Genomic DNA, 10352 nt, shown 5'->3' with positions numbered 1-10352 from the left:
CTTCATTCCTTCTTAATTTTTTTTCTTCTTTCTGACTTCTTTCTTACTTCTTTCTAACTTCTTTCTAACTTCTTTCTTGCTTCTTTCTTAGTTATTTCTTACTTCTTTCTTATTTCTTTCTAACTTCTTTCTTTCTTCTTTCTTTCTTCTTTCTTACTTCTTTCTTTCTTACTTCTTTCTTACTTCTTTCTTACTTCTTTCTTACTTCTTTCTTTCTTCTTTTTTTCTTCTTTCTTACTTCTTTCTTCTTTCTTACTTCTTTTTTACTTCTTTCTTTCTTCTTTCTTTCTTCTCTCTTTCTTCTTTCTTTCTTCTTTCTTTCTTCTTTCTTTCTTACTTCTTTCTTACTTCTTTCTTACTTCTTTCTAACTTCTTTCTTACTTCTTTCTTACTTCTTTCTTCTTTCTTTCTTTCTTCTTTCTTACTTCTTTCTTTCTTCTTTCTTACTTTTTTCTTTCTTCTTTCTTACTTCTTTCTTACTTCTTTCTTACTTCTTTCTAACTTCTTTCTTTCTTCTTTCTTTCTTCTTTCTTACTTCTTTCTTTCTTACTTCTTTCTTACTTCTTTCTTACTTCTTTCTTACTTCTTTCTAACTTCTTTCTTACTTCTTTCTTACTTCTTTCTAACTTCTTTCTTTCTTCTTTCTTTCTTCTTTCTTTCTTACTTCTTTCTTACTTCTTCCTTACTTCTTTCTTACTTCTTTCTTACTTCTTTCTTACTTCTTTCTTGCTTCTTTCTTACTTCTTTCTTACTTCTTTCTTGCTTCTTTCTTACTTCTTTCTTACTTCTTTCTTGCTTCTTTCTTACTTCTTTCTTACTTCTTTCTTACTTCTTTCTTACTTCTTTCTTACTTCTTTCTTCTTTCTTTCTTACTTCTTTCTTACTTCTTTCTTACTTCTTTCTTACTTCTTTCTTACTTCTTTCTTGCTTCTTTCTTACTTCTTTCTTACTTCTTTCTTCTTTCTTTCTTACTTCTTTCTTACTTCTTTCTTACTTCTTTCTTACTTCTTTCTTACTTTTTTCTTCATTCCTCCTTACTGCTTTCTTACTTCTTTCTTACTTCTTTCTTACTTCTTTCTTTCTTCTTTCTTACTTATTTCTTCTTTCTTACTTCTTTCTTACTTCTTTCTAACTTCTTTTTTCTTCTTTCTTTCGTCTTTCTTTCTTCTTTCTTTCTTACTTCTTTCTTACTTCTTTCTTACTTCTTTCTTTCTTACTTCTTTTTACTTCTTTCGTACTTCTTTCTTACTTCTTTCTTACTTCTTCCTTTCTTACTTCTTTCTTAATTCTTTCTTACTTCTTTCTTCATTCCTCCTTACTTCTTTCTTACTTCTTTCTTACTTCTTTCTTACTTATTTCTTTGTTCTTTCTTTCTTCTTTCTTTCTTCTCTCTTTCTTCTCTCTTTCCTCTTTCTTTCTTCATTTTTCTTCTTTCTTTCTTACTTCTTTCTTACTTCTTTCTTACTTCATTCTTTCTTTCCTCTTGCTTTCTTCTTTCTTTCTTATTTCTAAATTCTTTCTAACTTCTTTCTAACTTCTTTCTTACTTCTTTCTTACTTCTTTCTCACTTTTTTCTTTGTTTCTTTCTTTCTTTCTTCTTCCTTCTTTCTTTCTTCTTTCTTTCTTTCTTTCTTCTCTCTTTCTTCTTTCTTTCTTCTTTCTTTCTTCTTTCTTTCATCTTTCATTCTTTCTTTCTTTCTTTCTTCTTTCTTTCTTCTTTCTTTCTTACTTCTTTCTTACTTCTTTCTTACTTCTTACTTCTTTCTTCTTTCTTTCTTCTTTCTTTCTTCTTTCTTTCTTACTTCTTTCTTACTTCTTTCTTACTTCTTTCTTACTTCTTTCTAACTTCTTTCTTACTTCTTTCTTACTTCTTTCTTACTTCTTTCTTACTTCTTTCTTACTTCTTTCTTTCTTCTTTCTTACTTCTTTCTTACTTCTTTCTTCTTTCTTTCTTACTTCTTTCTTTCTTCTTTCTTACTTCTTTCTTTCTTCTTTCTTACTTCTTTCTTACTTCTTTCTTTCTTTTTTCTTTCTTCTTTCTTTCTTACTTCTTTCTTACTTCTTTCTTACTTCTTTCTTTCTTTCTTCTTGCTTTCTTCTTTCTTTCTTATTTCTAAATTCTTTCTAACTTCTTTCTGAATTCTTTCTTTCTTACTTCTTTCTTACTTCTTTCTTTCTTACTTCTTTCTTACTTCTTTCGTACTTCTTTCTTACTTCTTTCTTTCTTCTTTCTTACTTCTTTCCTACTTCTTTCTTCTTTCTTTCTTACTTCTTTCTTTGTTCTTTCTTACTTCTTTCTTACTTCTTTCTTTCTTCTTTCTTACTTCTTTCTTTCTTCTTTCTTACTTCTTTCTTACTTCTTTCTTATTTCTTTCTAACTTCTTTCTTACTTCTTTCTTACTTCTTTCTTACTTCTTTCTTCATTCCTTCTTAATTTTTTTTCTTCTTTCTGACTTCTTTCTTACTTCTTTCTAACTTCTTTCTAACTTCTTTCTTGCTTCTTTCTTAGTTATTTCTTACTTCTTTCTTATTTCTTTCTAACTTCTTTCTTTCTTCTTTCTTTCTTCTTTCTTACTTCTTTCTTTCTTACTTCTTTCTTACTTCTTTCTTACTTCTTTCTTACTTCTTTCTTTCTTCTTTTTTTCTTCTTTCTTACTTCTTTCTTCTTTCTTACTTCTTTTTTACTTCTTTCTTTCTTCTTTCTTTCTTCTCTCTTTCTTCTTTCTTTCTTCTTTCTTTCTTCTTTCTTTCTTACTTCTTTCTTACTTCTTTCTTACTTCTTTCTAACTTCTTTCTTACTTCTTTCTTACTTCTTTCTTACTTCTTTCTTTCTTCTTTCTTACTTCTTTCTTTCTTCTTTCTTACTTTTTTCTTTCTTCTTTCTTACTTCTTTCTTACTTCTTTCTTACTTCTTTCTAACTTCTTTCTTTCTTCTTTCTTTCTTCTTTCTTACTTCTTTCTTTCTTACTTCTTTCTTACTTCTTTCTTACTTCTTTCTTACTTCTTTCTAACTTCTTTCTTACTTCTTTCTTACTTCTTTCTAACTTCTTTCTTTCTTCTTTCTTTCTTCTTTCTTTCTTACTTCTTTCTTACTTCTTCCTTACTTCTTTCTTACTTCTTTCTTACTTCTTTCTTACTTCTTTCTTGCTTCTTTCTTACTTCTTTCTTACTTCTTTCTTGCTTCTTTCTTACTTCTTTCTTACTTCTTTCTTGCTTCTTTCTTACTTCTTTCTTACTTCTTTCTTACTTCTTTCTTACTTCTTTCTTACTTCTTTCTTCTTTCTTTCTTACTTCTTTCTTACTTCTTTCTTACTTCTTTCTTACTTCTTTCTTACTTCTTTCTTGCTTCTTTCTTACTTCTTTCTTACTTTTTTCTTCATTCCTCCTTACTGCTTTCTTACTTCTTTCTTACTTCTTTCTTTCTTCTTTCTTACTTATTTCTTCTTTCTTACTTCTTTCTTACTTCTTTCTAACTTCTTTTTTCTTCTTTCTTTCGTCTTTCTTTCTTCTTTCTTTCTTACTTCTTTCTTACTTCTTTCTTACTTCTTTCTTTCTTACTTCTTTTTACTTCTTTCGTACTTCTTTCTTACTTCTTTCTTACTTCTTCCTTTCTTACTTCTTTCTTAATTCTTTCTTACTTCTTTCTTCATTCCTCCTTACTTCTTTCTTACTTCTTTCTTACTTCTTTCTTACTTATTTCTTTGTTCTTTCTTTCTTCTTTCTTTCTTCTCTCTTTCTTCTCTCTTTCCTCTTTCTTTCTTCATTTTTCTTCTTTCTTTCTTACTTCTTTCTTACTTCTTTCTTACTTCATTCTTTCTTTCCTCTTGCTTTCTTCTTTCTTTCTTATTTCTAAATTCTTTCTAACTTCTTTCTAACTTCTTTCTTACTTCTTTCTTACTTCTTTCTCACTTTTTCTTTCTTTCTTTCTTTCTTTCTTCTTCCTTCTTTCTTTCTTCTTTCTTTCTTTCTTTCTTCTTTCTTTCTTCTTTCTTTCTTCTTTCTTTCTTCTTTCTTTCATCTTTCATTCTTTCTTTCTTTCTTTCTTCTTTCTTTCTTCTTTCTTTCTTACTTCTTTCTTACTTCTTTCTTACTTCTTACTTCTTTCTTCTTTCTTTCTTCTTTCTTTCTTACTTCTTTCTTACTTCTTTCTTACTTCTTTCTTACTTCTTTCTTACTTCTTTCTTACTTCTTTCTTCTTTCTTTTTTCTTCTTTCTTACTTCTTTCTTACTTCTTTCTTCTTTCTTTCTTCTTTCTTTCTTACTTCTTTCTAACTACTTTCTTACTTCTTTCTTACTTCTTTCGTCTTTCTTTCTTTCTTCTTTCTTACTTCTTTCTTTCTTCTTTCTTACTTCTTTCTTCTGTCTTACTTCTTTCTTACTTCTTTCTTACTTCTTTCTTACTTCTTTCTTACTTCTTTCTTACTTCTTTCTTACTTCTTTCTTCATTCCTCCTTACTTCTTTCTTACTTCTTTCTTACTTCTTTCTTACTTCTTTCTTTCTTCTTTCTCACTTCTTTCTTTCTTCTTTATTTTTTACTCCTTTCTTACTTCTTTCTTACTTCATTCTTTCTTTCTTCTTGCTTTCTTCTTTCTTTCTTATTTTTAAATTCTTTCTAACTTCTTTCTAACTTCTTTCTTATTTCTTTCTTACTTCTTTCTTTCTCTCTTCTTTCTTATTTCTTTCTAACTTCTTTCTAAATTCTTTCTTTCTTCTTTCTTTCTTCTTTCTTTCTTTCTTTCTTTCTTTCTTCTTTCTTTCTTCTTTCTTTCTTCTTTCTTTCTTACTTCTTTCTTACTTCTTTCTTACTTCTTACTTCTTTCTACTTTCTTTCTTCTTTCTTTCTTCTTTCTTTCTTACTTCTTTCTTACTTCTTTCTTACTTCTTTCTAACTTCTTTCTTACTTCTTTCTTACTTCTTTCTAACTTCTTTCTTTCTTCTTTCTTACTTCTCTCTTACTTCTTTCTTCATTCCTTCTTAATTTTTTTTTTCTTCTTTCTGACTTCTTTCTTACTTCTTTCTAACTTCTTTTTTCTTCTTTATTTCTTCTTTCTTTCTTCTTTCTTTCTTACTTCTTTCTTACTTCTTTCTTACTACTTTCTTTTTCTTTCTTACTTCTTTCTTTCTTCTTTCTTACTTCTTTCTTTCTTCTTTCTTTCTTCTTTCTTACTTCTTTCTTTCTTCTTTCTTACTTCTTTCTTCTGTCTTACTTCTTTCTTACTTCTTTCTTACTTCTTTCTTACTTCTTTCTTACTTCTTTCTTACTTCTTTCTTCATTCCTCCTTACTTCTTTCTTACTTCTTTCTTACTTCTTTCTTACTTCTTTCTTTCTTCTTTCTTTCTTCTTTCTTTCTTCTTTATTTCTTACTCCTTTCTTACTTCTTTCTTACTTCATTCTTTCTTTCTTCTTGCTTTCTTCTTTCTTTCTTATTTTTAAATTCTTTCTAACTTCTTTCTAACTTCTTTCTTATTTCTTTCTTACTTCTTTCTTTCTCTCTTCTTTCTTACTTCTTTCTAACTTCTTTCTAACTTCTTTCTTTCTTCTTTCTTTCTTCTTTCTTTCTTTCTTTCTTTCTTCTTTCTTTCTTCTTTCTTTCTTCTTTCTTTCTTACTTCTTTCTTACTTCTTTCTTACTTCTTACTTCTTTCTACTTTCTTTCTTCTTTCTTTCTTCTTTCTTTCTTACTTCTTTCTTACTTCTTTCTTACTTCTTTCTAACTTCTTTCTTACTTCTTTCTAACTTCTTTCTTACTTCTTTCTTACTTCTTTCTTACTTCTTTCTAACTTCTTTCTTTCTTCTTTCTTACTTCTCTCTTACTTCTTTCTTCATTCCTTCTTAATTTTTTTTTTCTTCTTTCTGACTTCTTTCTTACTTCTTTCTAACTTCTTTTTTCTTCTTTATTTCTTCTTTCTTTCTTCTTTCTTTCTTACTTCTTTCTTACTTCTTTCTTACTTCTTTCTTTCTTCTTTCTTTCTTCTTTCTTACTTCTTTCTTTCTTCTTTCTTACTTCTTTCTTCATTCCTTCTTCCTTCTTTCTTACTTCTTTCTTACTTATTTCTTACTTCTTTCTTACTTCTTTCTTACTTCTTTCTTGCTTCTTTCTTTTTCTTTCTTACTTCTTTCTTTCTTCTTTCTTACTTCTTTCTTTCTTCTTTCTTTCTTCTTTCTTACTTCTTTCTTTCTTCTTTCTTACTTCTTTCTTCATTCCTTCTTCCTTCTTTCTTACTTCTTTCTTACTTATTTCTTACTTCTTTCTTACTTCTTTCTTACTTCTGTCTTACTTCTTTCTTCATTCCTTCTTAATTTTTTTTTCTTCTTTATTACTTCTTTCTTACTTCTTTCTTTCTTACTTCTTACTAACTTCTTTCTTACTTCTTTCTTTCTTACTTCTTTCTTACTTCTTTCTTTCATCTTTCTTACTTCTTTCTTTCTTCTTTCTTACTTCTTTCCTACTTCTTTCTTCTTTCTTTCTTACTCCTTTCTTACTTCTTTCTTACTTCTTTCTTACTTCTTTCTTTCCTCATTCTTACTTATTTCTTTCTTCTTTCTTACTTTTTTCTTACTTCTTTCTTACTTCTTTCTAACTTCTTTCTTAACTCTTTCTTCTTTCTTTCTTTCTTCTTTCTTACTTCTTTCTTTCTTACTTCTTTCTAACTACTTTCTTACTTCTTTCTTACTTCTTTCTTTCTTCTTTCTTTCTTACTTCTTTCTTTCTTCTTTCTTACTTCTTTCTTTCTTCTTTCTTACTTCTTTCTTCATTCCTTCTTCTTTCTTTCTTACTTCTTTCTTACTTCTTTCTTCTTTCTTTCTTACTTCTTTTTTACTTCTTTCTTACTTCTTTCTTATTTCTTTCTAACTTCTTTCCTACTTCTTTCTTACTTCTTTCTTACTTCTTTCTTCATTCCTTCTTAATTTTTTTTTTCTTCTTTCTGACTTCTTTCTTGCTTCTTTCTTACTTATTTCTTACTTCTTTCTTTCTTACTTCTTTCTTACTTCTTTCATACTTTTTTCTTTCTTCTTTCTTTCTTCTTTCTTTCTTCTTTCTTTCTTCTTTCTTACTTCTTTCTTCTTTCTTAATTCTTACTTCTTTCTTCTTTCTTACTTCTTACTTCTTACTTCTTTCTTTCTTACTTCTTTCTTACTTCTTTCTTACTTCTTTCTTACTTCTTTCTTACTTCTTTCTAACTTCTTTCTAACTTCTTTCTTCCTTCTTTCTTACTTCTTTCTTACTTCTTTCTAACTTCTTTCTTTCTTCTTTCTTTCTTCTTTCTTTCTTCTTTCTAACTTCTTTCTTTCTTCTTTCTCTCTTCTTTCTTTATTCTTTCTTTCTTACTTCTTTTTTACTTCTTTCTTACTTCTTTCTTATTTCTTTCTTTCTTCTTTCTTTCTTCTTTCTTACTTCTTTCTTTCTTCTTTCTTACTTCTTTTTTACTTCTTTCTTTCTTCTTTCTTACTTCTTTCTTTCTTCTTTCTTTCTTCTTTCTTACTTTGTTCTTTCTTCTTTCTTACTTCTTTTTTACTTCTTTCTTACTTCTTTCTAACTACTTTCTTACTTCTTTCTTACTTCTTTCTTTCTTCTTTCTTTCTTACTTCTTTCTTTCTTCTTTCTTACTTCCTTCTTTCTTCTTTCTTACTTCTTTCTTCATTCCTTCTTCCTTCTTTCTTACTTCTTTCTTACTTCTTTCTTCTTTCTTTCTTACTTCTTTTTTACTTCTTTCTTACTTCTTTCTTATTTCTTTCTAACTTCTTTCTTACTTCTTTCTTACTTCTTTCTTACTTCTTTCTTCATTCCTTCTTAATTTTTTTTTTTCTTCTTTCTGACTTCTTTCTTGCTTCTTTCTTACTTATTTCTTACTTCTTTCTTTCTTACTTCTTTCTTACTTCTTTCATACTTTTTTCTTTCTTCTTTCTTTCTTCTTTCTTTCTTCTTTCTTTCTTCTTTCTTACTTCTTTCTTCTTTCTTAATTCTTACTTCTTTCTTCTTTCTTACTTCTTACTTCTTACTTCTTTCTTTCTTACTTCTTTCTTACTTCTTTCTTACTTCTTTCTTACTTCTTTCTAACTTCTTTCTTCCTTCTTTCTTACTTCTTTCTTACTTCTTTCTAACTTCTTTCTTTCTTCTTTCTTTCTTCTTTCTTTCTTCTTTCTTCTTTCTAACTTCTTTCTTTCTTCTTTTTCTCTTCTTTCTTTATTCTTTCTTTCTTATTTCTTTCTTACTTCTTTCTTACTTCTTTCTTATTTCTTTCTTTCTTCTTTCTTTCTTCTTTCTTACTTCTTTCTTTCTTTCTTCTTTCTTACTTCTTTTTTACTTCTTTCTTTCTTCTTTCTAACTTCTTTCTTTCTTCTTTCTTTCTTCTTACTTACTTCTTTCTTACTTCTTTCTTACTTCTTTCTTACTTCTTTCTTACTTCTTTCTTACTTCTTTCTTACTTCTTTCTTACTTCTTTCTTACTTCTTTCTTTCTTCTTTCTTACTTCTTTCTTACTTCTTTCTCACTTCTTTCTTACTTCTTTCTAACTTCTTTCTTACTTCTTTCTTACTTCTTTCTAACTTCTTTCTTTCTTCTTTCTTTCTTCTTTCTTACTTCTTTCTTTCTTCTTTCTTACTTCTTTCTTACTTCTTTCTTACTTTTTTCTTACTTCTTTCTTTCTTACTTCTTTCTTACTTCTTTCTTACTTCTTTCTAAATTCTTTTTTCTTCTTTCTTCCTTCTTTCTTTCTTCTTTCTTTCTTACTTCTTTCTTACTTCTTTCTTACTTCTTTCTTTCTTACTTCTTTCTTACTTTTTACTTTTTTCTTTCTTACTTCTTTCTTACTTCTTTCTTACTTCTTTCTTACTTCTTCCTTACTTCTTTCTTACTTCTTTCTTACTTCTTTCTTTCTTAATTATTTCTTACTTCTTTCTTACTTCTTTCTTTCTTAATTCTTTCTTACTTCTTTCTTACTTCTTTCTTACTTCTTTCTTACTTCTTTCTTACTTCTTTCTAACTTCTTTCTAACTTCTTTCTTACTTCTTTCTTACTTCTTTCTAACTTCTTTCTTTCTTCTTTCTTTCTTCTTTCTTACTTCTTCCTTACTTCTTCCTTACTTCTTTCTTACTTCTTTCTTACTTCTTTCTTACTTCTTTCTAACTTCTTTCTTTCTTCTTTCTCTCTTTCTTCTTTCTTTCTTCTTTCTTTCTTCTTTCTTTCTTACTTCTTTCTTACTTCTTTCTTACTTCTTTCTTACTTCTTTCTTACTTCTTTCTTATTCTTTCTTACTTCTTTCTTACTTCTTTCTTACTTCTTTCTTACTTTTTTCTTACTTCTTTCTTTCTTACTTCTTTCTTACTTCTTTCTTACTTCTTTCTAACTTCTTTTTTCTTCTTTCTTTCTTCTTTCTTTCTTTCTTTCTTACTACTTTCTTACTTATTTCTTACTTCTTTCTTTCTTACTTCTTTCTTACTTCTTTCTTACTTCTTTCTTACTTCTTTCTTACTTCTTTCTAACTTCTTTCTTACTTCTTTCTTACTTCTTTCTAACTTCTTTCTTTCTTCTTTCTTTCTTCTTTCTTTCTTCTCTCTTTCTTCTTTCTTTCTTCTTTCTTTCTTCTTTCTTTCTTACTTCTTCCTTACTTCTTTCTTACTTCTTTCTTACTTCTTTCTAACTTCTTTCTAACTTCTTTCTTACTTCTTTCTTACTTCTTTCTTACTTCTTTCTTCTTTCTTTCTTTCTTCTTTCTTACTTTCTTTCTTCTTTCTTACTTCTATCTTACTTCTTTCTAACTTCTTTCTAACTTCTTTCTTTCTTCTTTCTTTCTTCTTTCTTTCTTAATTCTTTCTAACTACTTTCTTACTTCTTTCTTACTTCTTTCTTACTTCTTTCTAACTTCTTTCTTACTTCTTTCTTACTTCTTTCTTACTTCTTTCTCACTTCTTTCTTACTTCTTTCTAACTTCTTTCTTACTTCTTTCTTACTTCTTTCTAACTTCTTTCTTTCTTCTCTCTTTCTTCTTTCTTACTTCTTTCTTTCTTCTTTCTTACTTCTTTCTTACTTCTTTCTTACTTTTTTCTTACTTCTTTCTTTCTTACTTCTTTCTTACTTCTTTCTTACTTCTTTCTAACTTCTTTTTTCTTCTTTCTTCCTTCTTTCTTTCTTCTTTCTTTCTTACTTCTTTCTTACTTTTTTCTTACTTCTTTCTTTCTTACTTCTTTCTTTCTTCTTTCTCACTTCTTTCTTTCTTCTTTCTTTCTTCTTTCTTACTTCTTTCTTTCTTCTTTCTTACTTCTTTCTTCATTCCTTCTTCCTTCTTTCTTACTTCTTTCTTTCTTCTTTCTTTCTTCTTTCTTTCTTCTTTCTTTCTTACTTCTTTCTAAC

Source organism: Columba livia, unplaced genomic scaffold (genome assembly GCF_036013475.1).
Source record: "Columba livia isolate bColLiv1 breed racing homer unplaced genomic scaffold, bColLiv1.pat.W.v2 Scaffold_216, whole genome shotgun sequence".
Lineage (NCBI taxonomy): Eukaryota > Metazoa > Chordata > Aves > Columbiformes > Columbidae > Columba > Columba livia.
This window is presented reverse-complemented; position numbering follows the sequence as displayed.